The sequence below is a fragment of the Protopterus annectens genome, chromosome 12.part0, assembly GCF_019279795.1.
Source record: "Protopterus annectens isolate FY-2018-M chromosome 12.part0, PAN1.0, whole genome shotgun sequence".
NCBI classification, from domain to species: Eukaryota; Metazoa; Chordata; order Ceratodontiformes; family Protopteridae; genus Protopterus; species Protopterus annectens.
Genome location: NC_056746.1, coordinates 1573884779 through 1573904626, shown reverse-complemented (window position 1 = coordinate 1573904626; position 19848 = coordinate 1573884779).

The window sequence follows — 19848 nt, the reverse complement described above, 5'->3', positions numbered from 1 at the left end:
TGCTCCAAATTGGTCAGTGTGGAGTCTTGTTTGGGGCCTAGAGAGACAGAGAGTCCTGCCTCAGGTCTGGAGGGTGCTCCCTGTGTGCTCTTAAGGGAAATTGTGCTTGGTAAAGAAAGCTGCATCTGAAAATACTGTGTGTATCCATTTTTGCTCCTAGTGGCCATCCCTCACAGGTGTCAGTGGTGAGGATTGAGGCTGCTTGATTACTGGCCCAGAGTAAGGGACCATCACATACCCCTGTATAGATTGGGAATCCTACACCACTTCATATGCACAAACCCAGCAATTCCTAAACTTTGTTAATACCAACATCCTGGAGCAGTCGGTCCAGTCTCCTACTAGGGGTACACACATCCTTGACCTTGTATGAGGAGCGATGTTCCTCACACAATGAAATCATTTCACTCCTCAGATCTGACCATAAGGGAGTATTACTTGAAATAAAAATTAAATCTGTGGATCCAGCAAAACCAAAAACCTTTAGCAACTGTTCCAAGGCTAACCTCTCTCTACTTAGCAACACCTTGGCTAAATTCCAAGCACACCAAGACCAGTAAACACCCTAGAATACACTAAGCTGTTTACAAAATCTCTGGAAAGCCAGATTGATAGCTGTATAGAGCGAGCTGTGCCCACTCATAATAAGAATAAGACAAACTCAAAAGACAAGCCACTGTAGAATCACAGTATCAATTGGTTACACAACAAAAGAAAAAAATCTTGGCCAAGCATAGGAGGAACAAAGTCATACATGTTAAAAGCTGCCTGACCAATCTAAACAGGCAGCTAAGAGGGTTAATTAATACTTCAAAGGCTAAATTTGAAAAAAAAAGCTTTTTAGGCAAAGGATAACCACAAAGGTTTCTATAACTATGTCTGTAACCGTGGAGGAAATACACAACAATGCACAGAACTTATTGTAAATGGCATTTCTCACACTAAACCAGAGGCCATTGCCAACCATTTGGCAGACAGGCTGAGCTCAAATTTCTCCCCTCCCTCTCCCGATAGCCCAAAGGAACTGCCATGTAACACAATCCCCCCAACAATTACTAGAGAACAAGTTATTAATGCACTTTCCATGGCCAGAAGCACTGCTTCAGTGGGCCCCAATAACATCCCAGGATGTTTAATAGATAGCATGAAACCTGACTTTTCTGGTCCACTTGAATCACTTTCAGCTCGAGCCTTCAGTCAGATTTTGTGCCCAAGGAATGAAAGATGGTTACAGTCATTTCCCTGCACAAAAGAGGTCCAATCACTGATCTGGGTAACAACAAGCGTATATGTCTTACCAGCCTCATATGTAAGGCCATGGAAAGACTCATCATTGTCTTGATAACTAAGGACATAGATGAGCTGCAAACACTGGACCCATCACTGTTTGGCTTTGGTAAAGGAACTATTAAGTCTGGTGGACTTTTTTGAGAGGGCTACCAAAGCATTGGATCAAGGCAAGAATGTGCACACAGCTTACCTCAACCTGGCCAAGGCTTTTAATGCAATCTTAATCTTATTTGCTGGAACAAAATCTTTATTAGGGAAAACAGGGAACATACTTTTTTTTCTTTAACTCCAATACAGTATATTACTGTATGCTGTTCTTGATGTTTGAATAAGATGTATACTGCCAGAGGTGTTTAGATACAGGCATTATAGAAAAGCTCACTAATTTGGGTATAAATCCTTTTTTCACCCAGTGGATAGCCAACTGGCTCACTGATAGGACCCAGGAGATCAAAATAGGTGAGGACACATCCACCAAGAGACTAGTCACTAGCAAAGTCGTCCAGGGCTGGGTACTGGGCCCACTCCATTTTGGCATCTATTTTACTGAAATGGAAGCAAATGCTGAAGGTTTATGGCTGACTAAGTTTGCAGATAATTGCAAGCTGGGGGTCATCATCAACTCCCCCGCAGACACTAGAATTCTTTAAGAAGATCTATGTCTGACTAACAAATGGTGCCAAACCCATGGTCTTAAACTCAATGCTAAGAAATGCATAATTGCACCCTTTGGGAAGTCAACCATCTTTACTAATTACCATGGTGATAATACACCCCTAAGAGTCGACTTAGTGGTCAGGGATCTGTGTATGCATATAGACAGTAGCCTTACCTTCAACCACCCTGTGGAAGTACTTTTATATTGTGAAGCTTATAAGTAAGGGTATGGCATCTAGGCCCGAAGAGGTCATTATCCTACTGTACTCTGCCCTTAACAGGCCAGTCATAGAGTACAATGCTCCCTTTGGTATGTACCTGACCAGGCATATATAGCATCTAGAGTGAATACAAAGGTTCCTTAAAAAACAGAATACAAGGTGTAACAAACCTGCCTTATGTAGAATGCCTTAAAGCCCTTTCCCCTCTACTCAGTCTCATATAGATTGCTGAGGGGTGATCTATGCCTGGCTTACAAGGCATCCACAAATCCCACACTTAAGAATCTCTTACATATTTGTCAGTCAAGGAGTACCAGAAATGCAAGGTCTATGGACCTGAATTTTGTCTGTGACTTAAACAGAACATGCTGGAGAGACAGATATGCTTCCCCATATAGAGAAGGCTTCCCATCCATGTGAAGCTGAGTTCAACTATTACCCAGTTTAAGCACAATATAGACAAGTGGATGGGAAAGAAGAAATTTACACCCAGCCTGGCATTCATGTCCCTTATGGACAGAGGTAGCTTATAAATGCCTGGCCCTCAATGTCCTATTTGGATGCAGGACATCATTATTCCTTCAGGAAAACTTGGCTAGGCTTAGAAAGTGCCACCACCACCCAAGATCATTAGCCTAGTAACAGTCTATGAATCTCTGAATCCACAAAAAATATGTAAATGCATACTGTGGAAATACAATGTTGGATGGGTTAATTGGAGAAGTCCCCAAACCTGTATTTTACAATTCCCCTTGAAAGCCTGAACTCATAGGTATGCAGAAAATAATTTTGAACAATATAAATGCCTATTTGTTCAATTTTCATACTCCAACATGAATCATTATAGCTTGGAGGGGATATAAGATCTGTGGGAAAATACTAAAATTAATAAATGCAGTCTTGTGTACTGCATGAACCCAGATGTCCTCCCAGTGAACAAAATGTCTATGGGACTTTGTTTCTCCACTCACCCAATGGAAATCATAAACGTGCTTCATTTCCTGTACAAGAGAAGCAATATATTGGGAGTGTCATCATCTTTGAAGAGTTTATTTACAACCTGATACTCTGAAAAGGTGAAAATCAAGTACATAACTTTTGAAAACTATCCAATAGGTCAAGGAAAATTACTATAGTTGCCCACATATATTGTAGAACTGACCTTCTTCACCCTGTCTCAAATAACATCCCTCTGTGACAGATATAGACACCCAGTTTCACATAAGAGGTCAAACCACAATTCATTTTCTGCATGGAGGTCAGAATGGGCAAGTTGCAAAAAAGCAGAGCAAAATATACTCCCTGCTTAATTTGTCAAACACCTTTCCTAAGCCAATACCAGGAGGAAGAAGAGGCTACAAGGAGTGAGGGAAAGCAGTAAAAATGACTTGAACCCCACAAGCATTGTTTCTGCCTTACCTGCCCAGTGCATGGCCTGCTTGAGCTGAATGCACTGAAAGAGGAACTAGTGAGGAAAGAGTATGAGCCAAATTATATAATCTACATTTATCACCAAGAGAAACCTATAATTTCTACATAGCTGATGATCCTTCCATGGTTTCTCAATCATGGTTACAGATGTTTATTTTAAAAAAATCATTGATTTTTGAAATGCATGTAAAATTTTCTTGGGTGCCCATTAGGCCAGTGGACTTTCTGGTTTCAGTATTTTTTCTTAGTTCTAACAATGAAAAGAGCAGCAATAACAGCGGGTTCCCTACGCTTGGTCAAGTATAAATGGACAGTGCTTCAGCTCAATGAGCAAGTGTGCTTATCTTACCTTACCCTTACCTGCATATCTTTGATCATTGTTCTGCATGGGGAATCACTGAGGACATGGTTTCTATTTACATGCCTGCAATGATTCAAAGTTTTTGGACTTTTCATTTTTGTCCACTGTTGTGCAATTGTGGAATTAGTATATACAAATACTCTTCTTTGACTTGTTTGCTTCATACAGTTGAGGTGTTTGCTGATTTCTTAATAGTAAAACAGCAATTATCTACGTATACATATTTACATGCAGGCATATGTATACAGGCTCATGCTAAGTCCGTTACACATACTTAATGCAAAACGCATTTGTTAAACTATTTATCTAAATTTAATTTAAATCTTTCTAACCATCACTAAGATCTCCTCTGTCCCTCATAAAAGACTTAATGTTCCTTGAGGATGCCACTGAAAATATGTGAAGAGCAGCTTGTGGAATGTTTAAGCATAGCAGAACCAGGACATTTAATGAGAATAATATTTCTCACGCTGAATCTTCTAACTAGCAGTTTCAGCCCTTGTGAAGTTAAAGACAAGAATGTTTACGATATCCCATCGTCATTGCTGTCTAGTAGTCCAAAATCTGTCGAACCCTCACTAATATGGTTTAAAATACACGACGCTCTAATTTCTCTGATGTGCAGTTAGTAAAGGTTATAACAGAGGATCAATAAGTGTATCATTCTCTTCATACCTTTTAATTCACAACCGTTTTGCCAACATTGTTTAGCATCCATGTCGGAAATACTAGAGTTCATTGCGCTTATAAAATTCTAGAATGGTGACACATCACTATGTACTGCCCATATATCCTGCAGTCTTCTGCACACACTTGATGAAGGGAGCTTAGTTAAAACATGCTAGAAGATTCCAGGCACTACCCTATACCAGGGCAGCTCCCAAAAAAAAACTGCTACAAAAAAGCAAAAGACAGCTGACCATGATATACAGTTGGGCATTTCACAGTGAATCCAGTGAAGTCTGCTGCTCTTTCCGTTTGAAGAAAAAAATGGATAAGTCTTACAGAGACATCTAGCTAACAAGAACCAATGTTAGTGAGTAATATACCCTAAAAGCACTTAATTCTGGCCTTTGGAAGTCTTATCAATGGAGGAAGACCTTGCAGAAACCAGCTGACTTGTAAACAGACACATTTTCTGCTCAGTGTCTGGAAAGGGTGTAGCCAGATTTTTCAAGTTTGTACTTGAAGGTCTAGCACTTCTGCCCCCCAGTCTTCCTGCAGCCTTGCCCCCCTTTCATCCATGTTGCCCCATCTCCGAAAAGATTGCACAGTCCCAGACATGTCCACATTTAGACTTAAGTGGCATGTCATAACTGTGATACAATGCAACAAGACCTTATACCTCATCAAGGTAGTCAGGCCCACAAAGGTCCACTCACATCAAATGTCGGATACACTGCAGCTCACTTGCAGACTTATATTTCCCTTTTGACCAATGGTAGTTCTATTTGGTACTTTGGTTTTGGTTCATTTAACATCAAGAGCAAGCAGTTGTCTTCTACTTCATTAAAAACATTAACAGAACATTAACAGCAAACAGCCATCTCCCATTCTAAACTAAAATGTAGCAACCTAATCTATTTTCTCTAAGGTTCTGACTCACACCTGTAACTAATGGGAGGAGATGTCTTTTACTCTGGTTATGGTACAGTTAATAATAACATCCCAAACCATTTGCTGCAAGCATTCCCCCTTCCAGTGTAACTTGAAATCAGCATAAATTATTTATAGCAGTAAGCCCTAAAAGCCCAAACTCAAAGATCTATGCCATTCACAGCAAGCAATGTGTCATTTTTTAAAATTATTTCCAGATTGCTGTCATACAACAAAACAATAGAATCTGCACATTTAAAATTAAAAAGTGTGTTCTGTAGGACTGGAACCTTTCAAGAAGTACACACTGAGCTGCAGACATAAATGTAAGCTTTTACTTATTCATATAACTCAGCAGGTACTTCTGGAAAGTTGCTGATGGTTTCTGTCCTGCAGAGCACTTATATATTTTTCTTTTAAATGTGCAGGCACCGGAAGAGTTTAAGAGCTTCATGTATACAAGTATAAATATTTCAATACTGCTATAAGTCTGTTTATGACAGGAATAAGGCAGCAAACCTATCAACAAAACAGGAAAAAATAAGCTGCACTGAGTTAATAAGACAAAATTGAAAAAATATTCTGACAACCACGCAAAACTAATTATTATTGCTATATCAATAATAATAAAATAAAAAAAACGTTTTTCCTGCCCTATTAACTTGTGTCTGTGTAACTTGACTATATGAGTTACCATATTTTTTAAATACTGTGATTTTTACTCAGAAACATAATCCCTGGGTTTCATTAATAATCGTGCAGGCTTCATGTTAAGTCCATATGATGTAAGGGCGTTAACAAGATGAGCAGCAGTGCTGACTGAATATGCACGCTGCTCTTCATGCTTACTCATTCATAAACACATTTTCATGGACAGCGGGAGTGTTGGCAGCCATGAAAGGTGCAGGCAAGCTGGAACACACAATGTAAACAAAACAGCTTGCTTGTAGGCAAACCTAATATGCAAGCATGCGAGGAGAGCTTATACAAAGTAACGGTGAGTTGAATGAAAGAATTAAGATGCAGGATGTAGAACAGAGTACATGTACTGTATCTTTAACAAGCATTCCAAGGACTGAACATGCAAATAAATAGTTAGCTCGTGCTAGGTTCAGTTCCATTTTGTGAGTGCAGCCAGACAGTGAGCATGCATGAGTGTAATAGCTAGTTGTTTATAAGTTGATCTAAGTTAAAGTTATTAAGCCTCAGTCCTGATGTGTTGGTACATAGTAAAGCTGCTTTAACAGAACCCACAAGTCTCATCTGTTGTATCCTGACTAGACGAGTGATATTATGTCAGAACTGGGATTCCAGAGACTGATATTAAGAGCTATGAGGTGCAGAGATAACAGTGAAGGTAAACTAAGAGAAACAAGCACGAAAAAGAGCCAGAAAAGACCCAAAGGTAATGAAAACTTGTATGAACAGTTTATTTTGTAAAAAAGATAACATGGAGCATTACAAGGGCACAAACCACATTATTAAACAAGTGAGATGCACAAAAGGTTTATTAATGAAGCAAAATGTTTAAGATTAAGATATTTGATAAAACGATTATCAGAAAAGCACATAAGGGGTTTGGAATTACCTTGGAATTGCAAAACAAGCATGTTTAAAGCAAAACAAGCATGTTTAAAGCAAAACAGGCATGTTTAGAGTAAAACAAGCACAAGAAAAGTACAGTGGGCATGAAAAGAGATTAAATGAGTAAAACAAGTATAATAAGGGCAAAAATGGGTACATTAAGCATAAATAAAGCAAGACAACTGCATATTTTTGGCAAAGTGCTGTATTTTGGCATAACTACTATTTTGTATTGTTTCAGAGCATAACTAGAGTTATTCAAAGTATCTGAAATTGTGTAGAAGTACTTACAGTGTGTGCTTATTACTGTGCATTTATTTGGAAGAGTTTATTTGTGTGCAAAGTGCTACTATTTTGTAAAGTACAGTCAGATACAGCCGTTTTGAAAAGTTACTAGTGCTGGGTATGTCTATTTGCAAAGTGTCTCCATTACAGAGTGTTTCTTGCACTGTAAAGAGTTATTTAGCAAAGTGCCGCCATTTTGGGGAAGTTTCCGTGTGCTGTGTACTGTTTATTCGCAAAGTGCAATTAAGCTTCTTCTGCCCAGTTTGCTCACACAGTGCAGTTATTTTGAGATGTTTCTTACACTAAGAGGTAATTTCTTACAGTACAGTAATTTCAAGAGTATCACAGTGCCTGAGAGACTTATTTTGCAAAGTTCAGTTATTTGCAGGCTTATTGTGCTATTGGGCATAGTTACAAGTACTGACATAAATTTCTGGCACATGTATATGTGTGTATGTTCGTGCATATTTGCAAAAGCCTTCACTGGTATGTGTTAATATGGCAGATGGATTTCGAAAGCCCTTACTACTTGTATTTAATCAGAATATTGCAGAGAAGTGGAGACTATTTGAGCAAGAGTATGATATTTTTATACAAGCAGCTTATTCTGACAAAGATGCATGCACTAGGGCATTCATTTTGCTAAATCTAGCTGGGTCAGAGGCCATTGAAATAGAGTGCTCATTTGTGTATGTACTAGCGGTATATGAAGGAGAAAGTAAAAACTGTCATATTGTTGTGCAGGCTGAATGAAGGGAAGACTGAGTGTTTGAAGCGCAAAGTCAGGTGAAATGTGTAACCCCCAGAGAAATATTACATTAGAGAGCCATTTGTTTTACACAAGAGATCAGGAACCAGGGAAAACTTTTGCAGCTTATATAAATGACCTGAGAAACAAAGCCAAAATGTGTCGGTTTGGTGACTTAAAAGATGAGTTGATAAAGGACTGGCTCATGTGTAGTATTAATAGTGCTGCTGCGAGAAAGATTTTGCTTCATGAGAGTTTTTTAACAATGAGCAAAGCTATTGAGATTTGTCAAATCCATAAAGTTACAGAAGGCACACAAATATGCTTACAAGTCATAAGAATATGGCTTCAGCAGGCTCCAGAGCAAATGTAGACAGCACGCAACATGTGCAAACAAAAGCAGGCCTAATCACATGGCAGCCACAGCCACTGCTAGTTCACAAGGGAAACCAAGTAGTTTTCCAGCAAGTTCTAAGAAACGAGCATGCTCAGTGCAGTTCAAGCGTGAGTCAGCAAAACACAAATCCAGCTTTATTGTTAACTGTTGCAATTGTGGTGTAGTCATGAGTCTAGAAGAGAGGAATGTTTAGCAATGCCACAAGTGTAAAAAATGGAACCATTTTCCAAAGTTTTGCAAATCAAGTAAACCTCACACAATTATAAAGAAGGGCCACTCAGAAAAGCAAACTAATCAAGTAGAATTGCAGCAGTCTAGTTTCTACATAGATGTTGTATCTGTAGTTGGTGAAAAGGTTGATGCAGTGAATTTGTTGACAAAAAATGAAGTGTTTTTGTACGGTCCAGATCAATGCTTAATCCACCAAGCTCAAAGTAGACACTGGTTCAAAGTGTAATGTTATGTCAGGAGGTACATTTGCTAAAGTGAGAACTAATGAACAACGTAATGTGGTCAGTTGTGTGAAACATGTTGCTTATGGAGGTGAAGAAATTCAAACCAAAGGTTCAGTAGTGCTTTCATGTTATTTGGCTAAGAACTGTTATAGCTTGTTATTCTATGTAGTCCAAAGAGCTGTACAGTCATTACTGGGTCTCAGAGACAGTTTGAGAATGAATCTGCTTTCTTTTATCAAAGAAGGTCATCATATAAGCACATCTCCTATTTCCAATTTCACTGAAGCCATTTTCTCAGCGTATGCTGATGCTTTCGATGACAAGTTGGGCAAACTTCCAGTTGTGTATTCCATGAAGTTAGACCCAGAGGTCAGTCCAGACCAGCAAGAAAAGTTCTGATAGCTATGCAGAATAAAGTCAAAGCTCAGTCGGATAAAATGGTGCAACAAGGTGTAATTTGTCCAGTCACAGAACCAACTGAATGGGTGTCATCCATGGTAGCAGCCCACAAAAAAGACTCAGACAAAATCTGAATATGTATTAACCCAAGAGATTTAAACAAAGCATTGATGAGACCACATCATCCAATGTGTACAGTTGAGGAAGTCGCAGCCCTAATACCGAATGCCACTTTTTTTCTGTCTTAGATGCAAAAAGTTAATTTTGGCAAGTGATGCTTGATCGCAAATCCTCATTACTGACTACTTTCAGTACCCTGTTTGGCAAATATAGATTCCTCAGGATGCCATTTGGAATCAATTCTGTAAATAAAGTCTTTCAGTGTGCAATGGAGCAATTTTTTTCCGGTTATCCTTGTGCCATAATAGTAGATGATTTATTGGTTGGAGGCAATGATGAAGCAGAGCATGACAGAAACCTTAAGAGAGCTCTAGACAGAGCATGTCAAGTAAACTTAAAGCTCAATCATCTGAAGGGCAAATTCAGACAACCAGAAGTCTCATATGTAGATCATTTATTTACTAGTACTGGATTGCAACCAGACCCATCCAAGCAGCCATTCTTGAGATGCCGCCACCTGATAATGTTCAAGCTCTACAACGTTTTCTTGGTGTGGTCAACTATTTAGGCAAGTTTATACCAGACTTTAGTGAGTTGACAGCACCTTTGAGGGAGCTGACATGCAAAAATGTTACATGGTCTTGGTTGGAACAGCACCAGAAAGCATTTGAAGACCTTAAGCAGAAAATTGCCACCCCACCTACATTAAGGTACTATGATGTCAATAAGCCAGTAACTCTTTCCTGTGATGCTTCAAAATTTGGTCTTGGCACAGTCATTTTTCAAGAAGCCAGACCAGTAGCCTATGCATCAATAACTCTTAACCAAACTGAAATGCAATATACTCAAATCGAGAAAGAACTTTTGGCTATAGCATTTGCATGTTCAAAGTTTCATGATTATATCTATGGTTGAGCTATTCAAATTGAAACTGATCACCAACCTCTACTTACTATTTTAAAGAAGCCTATGCGTTAATCTCCAGTGAGATTACAAAGAATGATGCTCAAATTGCAAAAGTACAACTTCAAAATGGTCTATACAAAAGGCAAACTTCTTTTATCTGGCTGATACCTTATCCAGATCACCCAGAAATACAACAGAACAGCTTCATGCAGAGAATTTTGACTTTGACATAATGGAATTGCATAATTTTTCTACCACGGGACTTGATGAGCTGAGATATTATACAAAGACTGATCCTGTTATTTAAGAGCTCAATCAATAAATAAATGTTGGATGGCCATCAAAGCAATCTAGTTTACCACCTGAAGTGCAAACTTATTTTCCTTACAGAGATGATTTGTTGATGGAAGATGGCATTCTTTTCAAAGGTACTAAAATTGTTGTTCCTGCTTCCTTACAACATGAATATATCCATATTTTACATCATGGTCACCCAGGTTCCGAACCTATCAAAAGAAGGGTGAGAGGACTAGTATTTTGGCCTTCTCTAGCAAAAGACATTGATACATTACATTCTTCCTGTTTGGCATGCAATAGTACTAAACTGCATTTGCAAAGAGAACCACTTCAACTAAGTCAAGTTCCTGAACTACCTTGGTCAGCAATAGCAAATGATATATTCGAGTGGAACAATCAGCATTACTTGGTATTGGTAGACTCTTATTTGAACTGGTTTGAGATTGATTTGCTACCTATCCTAACGTCCACTGTTGTTATTACTAAGCTTAAACAGTATTTCTCAGTTCATGGTAGTCCACACAAAGTTATTTCTGACAATGGTACTCAATTTACTAGTCAGTTGTTTCAGAAATTTGCAAAAGAAGGGACTTTGCACGTGTTACTAGTAGTCCAGAATATACACAGTCAAATCAGCTAGCTGAACGTGCAGTACAGAGTGCAAAGCAATTAGATGAGAGGTCAAAGTGTGACAATACCAATGTCTTTTGAATTTACACAATCTCAGAAACATACCCCATGATGATATACTTGGCTCACCTGCTCAGAGACTTCTATCTAGGCAAACCAGAACAACATTGCTTATCAGTTCCAGTTTGTTGAAGCCTAAAGCTAAGAATAACAGGACAATTACAGCTCAACTATTCAGAAGGCATTCTTTCCAGAAGACCAGCTATGATAAATTGAGCAGATTTCTTCATCAATTGAAAGAAGGAGAGACAGTGAGGATACAAATGGCGAAAGGTTTCAACCAGATTAGTCAAGTAATAGGTATATGTACCAAGCCAAGATCCTACTTCATAGACTCTGAGGGTGTGGAGTACTGGAGAAATTGCAGACATATTCTTCCTGTATCAGAATTGATATTACAGCATTGTTCCTGTGATACAGATTCTAGATCTCAGAGCAACCCAGACAATGTTCCTGTTGCAGAACATGTCCTGACCTCTACTTCCATTCCTGATGATGTTCCTGATGTCCTTAAAGTTGAAAATTCAGCAGAGACCATCCCAGTTGCTAGACCTGATTCTAGTTTCAATGTCACATGATTTGTCATATTTCCAGACCCAGTGTGAAATACACAGTGACCTGGACATAATTGCGTATATGTATTTACTTCTGTATAATTGCATGATAAACAATTATTTATATTGATTGCATGTCAATTAATGTCATCAACATTGCATGACTTATCTCTCAAAGAGGGAGGATGTAGAATAGTGTGTGTATGTTGTACCTTTAAGAAGCATTTCAAGGACAGCACATGCATATAAATAGCAAGCACGTGCTAGGTTTAGTGCATTTTGTGAGTGCAGCCAGAGAGTGAGCATGCATGAGTGTAATAGCTAGTTTGTTTATAGGTTTATCTAAGTTAAAGTTATTAAGCCTCAATCCTGATGTGTTTGTACATAATAAAGCTGCTTGAACAGAACTCACAAAGTCTTGTCTATTGTATCCTGACTAGACGAGCGACACAGGGGAAGTTAAATAGGGAAAATTTACACAGAATACAATATTATTAGTGCAGAAATAAGTAAGTGGGGAAGGTAAACTGAGAAAATGTACTCAGATGATGCAGTCAAAATGCTTATGTCACCAGGAAACATTTTAAACATAGATACTTCCATACTGATGTAATAATAATTAATCATATTCACAATTCTAGACCTATGCACGTACCTAAAAATGGAGATGCTAACAAAGGATGTAAGAGAGACACAAAACAACATTGCAACAAAGGGGAAAATGTGATATTAAAGTTGATAACATGCCGAGTTGATATAGAAGTTAGCAAGGACGATGGATCCATTTGGGGCTATTCACATGGACTGCAGTTATTGAATATGACACATATATGCAGAGAATATAAGTGCAGTTACTGACAGTACTGCTGTAGTCCCCACTTCATCATCTATAAACAAGAAGAAATGAGCCCTATAGCTGTTGTGTCATACACATCAGAAAGGAACGGTTTTTGCCATTTTTTGTCATTTAGCAACCACAGAAAGGGGGTATATTACTTTGAAACATGTATTAGATAAGCATCTATTCTATATTCATATACATCTTAAACAGTAATATAATAACACTGCCTTAGTATGTAAACAATACAAGCACACAATAAAGTAAACTAAAACAAGTTCAATCACACTTTTTGATGATGTTGCATCATGTCATAGAGTAAGAAATGTTATGTAAGTCCTCATGTCCTATAAAGCTTTATAGTGTGAAGAAAAGAATTGCAGTAATACAAAAATGTTTGGACGAAGACGTGCAACACAGAGCAGTATTATTTAGAAAATAAGTAATGTCTGCCAGCAATCAATGATATACTCAACATGTGCATCTTGTCTTGAAATGCAGTTTCTTTGTGAATCTTTGTAAATATTTTGTTTTGTTATAAACCTTAAAAAAAAACGTTTACAAAAATCATGTGCATCTTGTCAGTTTTGAACACGTGCAGGACAGATATCAGAAAGCTGCACACCAACCTTTGATGACACAGAAATAGACACACAGTTCATGTAATGATGGTCACACCTGAAGGGCTTACAGCACTTTCGTATTGTAATGGGTACAGATCCCCTTCATTGTAGGACGACACCTTGAAAATGTGGCCCTCTGACTGTGCTATAAATACTTCCTTTGCCTAAGCCACTTCTTTCTGACAGTTATCTGACAGACAGATGCTACCAGATTCAAACCCCTGCCTATCATCCGAGGGAGTTTACAAAACTGTGTATTGACTGCATCTGCCACAGGACATAGCAATGGAGCTTGTCACAAATAACTGAAATTAATGTGTGAAGTGAGAAAGGACCTTTGATGATAATTTGTACAATATTATTTTGTCAAAATGATGACAAGGATATAACTATTTGAATGATTACAGTGTAATATCAATGTTTCTTGGCCAAGGAAGCTGTTTCTGTTGTTTTGTATACACACACTATCCCAGAATTGAACTACAGTCTTATCTGTGTAATATGCAGTCGTTGTTGTCTTTCGGCTTTCCCCGGTTAGGGGTCGCCACAGCGGAACTCCAGTCCACTAATGATTGGTAGTAGATTTTTCCCGAATGCCGAGGTGCCAGCTCGATGTTCAACCTTTAACGAAGGCACACCCATTTATGCAAGTCTTTCAAACGCCCACCCAACCGCGGGGAGGACATGCAGACTCTGCACAGAAGGCACTCCCCGCACTCCAGCCGAGAATCAAATGGGAGAACCTCTTGTTGTGAGGCAACAATGCTACCGCTGCACCACTGCGGAAGTCATCTGTATAATATGCAGTACATGTCATTAGTTACTCAATGCATGTACCACAAAAGCACTCACACCATGACATTCACAGAACAATTGTTTCACTGCCAGGAAACTACAAAACGAGTTTATATTTCTTTGTTCAAAGTAAAAATTGCTAATAATAACTTCATGCACTGTTGTTTGTGTAACATCAGTACATTCATATAATGCTGCCCTTTGCTGGAATTGAACAGCAAGCTATGTAAGTCCACCAAATAATTGCATATGTATGAATCACATGCACCACAGTGGAAATCTTAACACCACTCTGAGACTTTACCTATGTGTGGTTATTACATATGATTGCAAAAATATGTATGAGATAAAAGTGATGGGGGAGGCTTCTCCCACTGTAATTTTACATATTGTAACAGTTGTGGATGAGCATGACATTGTAAGGGCACACAGTGCTTGTAGTCAGTCAGTATGGGTTTTGAACACCTGAATATGTGACATCAGAGACTACATGATATTGTAATGAATGGAGATACCACAGTGTCCTTTGTTGCTACAAGTGTGAGATATTTGGTTATTTGAAGCTGTGGAATCATATTATTGCTGCAAGGGATATGTGTGCCTGTAATTTCTTTAAAAGACTGTTGCTAGATATCTATTTGTCACACAACTTTGCCTAATGCTAGGTATATCCAAACACATGTGATGTGTAATACAGTTGTCACTGTGATGGGAGAATGGCAATCATGCACAATGTGTGGATATTCACAAATTTGAACACATCTTACTAAGGCAAAAGCATACTGACCATTGCCCCATTTCCTCACACCACAGGAAAAGCCTTAGTAGTTCTCTTAGGAAAACAAAATTTCATATAATGGCATGATCATTATCAAATACAGCATTTCTGTGTGAACAATGAGAAGAAATTCTTGTAATAGGAATCTCCAGCTATACATATACATGGCAGATATCTGGGTGACAACATTGTTACCAACGTGCAAGCATAATGTCATAGTGACACAAGTGAGTCCAAGGAGTAATGGCTGGATTTGAGTTGACTGCATAAGATCAAAAGGTACAAAACACTGCCTGAATCACACACGCCACAGGAAATTTACAGTTGTGACTGTGCATACTTGAATGGAGGATATCACCATTGTTTAATATGCTCTTCTAAAAAGGAAAGAAGGTGGATGAAGACCAGAATAACAATACACAGCTATACATACTATATGCATTAGAAGCCTTCAATACACAGAATGACAAACCAAAAGTTCCGAACACGGTACACTTCAATACTATAACTTTAATACAGATAAGCACTTTTGGCTGAACATCCAGCCGTCATCAGAAAAAGGACATAACTCACAAACAGTATTTATACCAATATGCTAATTGACAACAATTAAAATTGATTAAAACCAATTAAAACAAATGGTCACCTGTTAAAGGACCTCAGTTTTAAAATACTAGAAATAGAAATGGTCTCATTTAACCCTGGTCTATTGGAGGCATTTAAAAATACCTGCCACCAATATTCTCTAGTCTCCAGATAAATTTTCCATGGACCATCCCTAGGTCCTAATTTTACTTGCTCCAAGACTATAAATCCAAATTTATGACCCTGATTCATTTCAATATGTTTATAAAGTGCATGTCTATTCTTCACAATACTAATATCATATAGATGCTCACTTATCTAGTGGTTCCCTATTAAGTAAGCAAACACTTAATATAGTGAACGCTGTTTAATCGACAGCTAAATGTCGAAAGGCCAAAATCCCAAAGACACGGAACAGCGATTTTTTTCTGAGGGAAAAAAAATCACTGGGCCATTTTCAGGACTTTGCCGTTTCCTCTACTGTGGTGCGATCTCGGAGATGGTATATTTAAGTGGGGTTTTTTTTTTTTTTTTTTTTGTTTGCGAATCAGCGATTTTTTTCCCCTAGGAAAATAATTGCTGTTCTGTTTGTTCAGAATTTTGTGTTTTCATGTTTTTGGGTCGATTATACAGCGTTTGCTTTTTTAAGCATTCGCTGTTATAATATAGACCCTATCTAGTTACACAATCTAGAGAACACATTGTGCCTAAAGTTAACACATTGTGCCTAAAGTTAAAGTTTTCTCCTGAATGGAAGTAGACACAGCACATCTATTGTTGCAGCTTTGGCTGCCTAACACTAGCAGCACATACACAGGTTCACCACTGTCAGATTCGAACCACCCACCTAACTAGTTGAACAATCTAGTGAATACAGTATGAATTCCAAGTGCCACAAGAAAAAAACTGACTTTAATAATGTGAAAATATACATTTGTAATTATTAGCACTTCACTGTTTGGAACATCAGCTACTGTGTATTACAGGTTTTGGGATAAATGTGTGTGTCTTGCCAGGGCAACATAACAGCGTTGTGCTTGTTCCATGTAATTACATGCTTCTCTGCTAATCTCTATATACTTTCATTCATGTACAGTGCATTATAGACCCTATCTAGTTACACAATCTAGAGAACACATTGTGCCTAAAGTTAAAGTTTTCTCCTGAATGGAAGTGGACACAGCACATCTATTGTTGCAGCTTTGGCTGCCTAACACTAGCAGCACATACACAGGTTCACCACTGTCAGATTCGAACCACCTACCTAACTAGTTGAACAATCTAGTGAATACAGTATGAATTACAAGTGCCACAAGAAAAAAAACTGGCTTTAATGATGTGAAAATATACATTTGTAATTATTAGCACTTCACTGTTTGGAACATCAGCCACTGTGTATCACAGGTTTTGGGATAAATGCGTATGTCTTGCCAGGGCAACATAACAGCGTTGTGCTTGTTCCATGTAATTACATACTTCTCTGCTAATCTCTATATACTTTTATTCATGTACAGTGCATTACTGTGAGTGACATGTGCCTGTCTCACAGTAAAACACAGTAAAATTGTAAAACAGTGGATTGTCAAGCAAGCATTCATGACAGTTCATATTGGGATGATTGCATGCAAATAGTAACCATTTATTGTGTCACTGCTGTATTGACTCATGTTTGCATAATATGCATTGACAATACAGGCTGCCTAGAGAGGAGTTGTGGTATTGTATGAGGAAGTCGGGAGTGTCAGAGAAGTATGTAAGACTGGTACAGGATATGTACAAGGGTAGTGTGACAGCGGTGAGGTCTGCGCTGGTTGTGATGGATGCGTTTAAGGTGGAGGTGGGATTACATCAAGGATCAGCTCTGAGCCCTTTCTTATTTGCAATGGTGATGGACAGGTTGACAGATAAGATCAGACAGGAGTCCCCATGGACTATGATGTTTGCAGATGACATTGTGATTTGTAGTGAAAGTAGGGAACAGGTGGAGACGACCCTGGAGAGATGGAGATATGCTCTAGAGTGAAGAGGAATGAAGGTCAGCAGGACTAAGACAGAATATATGTGTGTGAATGTGAGGGAGGATAGAGGAATGGTGAGGATGCAAGGAGTAGAGATGGCGAAGGTGGATGAGTTTAAATACCTGGGATCAATAGTTCAGAGTAATGGCGAGTGTGGAAGAGAGGTGAAGAAGAGAGGTGAAGAAGAGAGTACAGGTAGGATGGAGTAGGTGGAGAAAAGTGTCAGGAGTGATTTGTGACAGATAAGTACCAGTAAGAGTGAAAGGGAAGGTCTACAAGAGGGTAGTGAGACCAGCTATGTTATATGGGTCGAAGACAGTGGCATTGACAAAAAGGCAGGAGTTTGAGCTGGATGTGGCAGAGTTAAAGATGCTAAGATTTGCACTGGGTGTGATGAGGATGGACAGGATTAGGAATAAGTATATTAGAGGGTCAGCCCAGGTTGGAAGGTTTGGAGACAAAGCCAGAGAGGCAAGATTACGTTGGTTTGGACATGTGCTGAGGAGGGATGCTGAGTATTTTGGGAAAAAGATGCTAAGGATGAAGCTACCAGGTAACAGGAAAAGAGGAAGGCCTAAGATAAGGTTTATGGATGTGGTGAGAGAGGACATGCAGGTGGTTGGTGTGACAGAGCAAGATGCAGAGGACAGGAAGAAATGGAAACAGATGATCTGCTGTGGCAACCCCTAACGGGAACAGCCGAAAGAAGATGATGACGAATACAAAGAAACACTTCCTAAAGATGACAGTGCACTTCTGAATAGTAGTGATGGATTATGTATGAAAAAGTTACCTACCACAGTAGCACAGTTGCAAGTGTAACTGTTTGGGGTGCAGACATACATTACAGACTGAATTAATTGAGTCAACATCACTCTGAAATCCAGCTACCTTGGTTTAAAAATTCCATTAACACATAAGGGAGTTGCACAGCCTACTCACATAATTTTTAGTTGTACTTTTTTTCACATCTTTCCATGAAGCGCACCACTGACTAGCTCATTTGCATGTTGGATGGCAAAGCATCAGTGCATGTGTAATTATATCTTGAGATGTTGAACTTGTAATGATAATCAGAGGTAATGCATTATGCTTCGTGTCAATCTTTGTGCAATTAAGTGTTATACAAAAACAACCATGTCTGAGTCTAATGGAATACAGAACAGATATGTGTTATGGTCATGTTTCAGGTGTCTCATGACTTAAGCTTTTGTCATGGCAGCTGCAGTTCTTCAATCCTGGTATGTATGAGAGACCATTTATGTTCTTGTTGGTGGAAAAATGGATTATGGAAGCAGTACTGAATCAAGGAAGTTTAGTTGATGACACAGAAGGGGTGGGAAGAGGGGGCATTTGGAGACAGGGACAGAAATATACATACAGACATACTAAGAGATTAGCTTGTGGTTTATTTCTGCACATATTTGTGTTGTGTTACTCTTAGGTTTGTCATCATAATTATTCAAGCAAGGTCTGTACAAGACAGTACTCCCAATAGGGAGCAAACATATTAAAACAACAACAGACTAACTGTGTGTTAATAAAATGTGCAGCCAGTACTTGGACACCAAGGAGTCATACAAAATATTCAAGAACACTTTGGCATATATCTGGATTCAAACCTTAACAGTATTCCAGAACAGATCTACAGACCTGAATATTATCTAACCATACCATATAGTAACTCCTACTCACAAAGTTCAAAGCCGGCAGTAGGTTGAAGCAAAGGATAATGTATGTATTAATCTTCAATGCACTCATGACAATTGCAAAAAAATCCCATAATGTATATATTCAGTAGCATAATAAGCATGAAACAGTTAACAATGATGATACATGGGAGCGGAAAGAGACATGAAGACAGGTATAGCAACAGACAAAGGATGCTGTATTTTTCTGGGCCATTTCTTAACATCTTTGTGGTATGTGTCACTGTTATGTTTTTCATGATATGTAATCTGCCTTGCTGTGTACAATCAAGTGTTTCCAATAGAGAGCAAGCAGGGGTCAAAAAGTAGAACCAGAACTGAGACATAAGCAGGATAATGGTGGGTCACTAAGATATGTAGACAGCACCTACACACATAATAACAATAATAATAATAATAAGAATAATAATATAAATACAACATTAAACGACGGTTCTGTATTTAAACCCTTGTCATTATGCCAAATGCATTTTACAGACATGTGAATTATGTGGATTCAAGATCCTAAGCA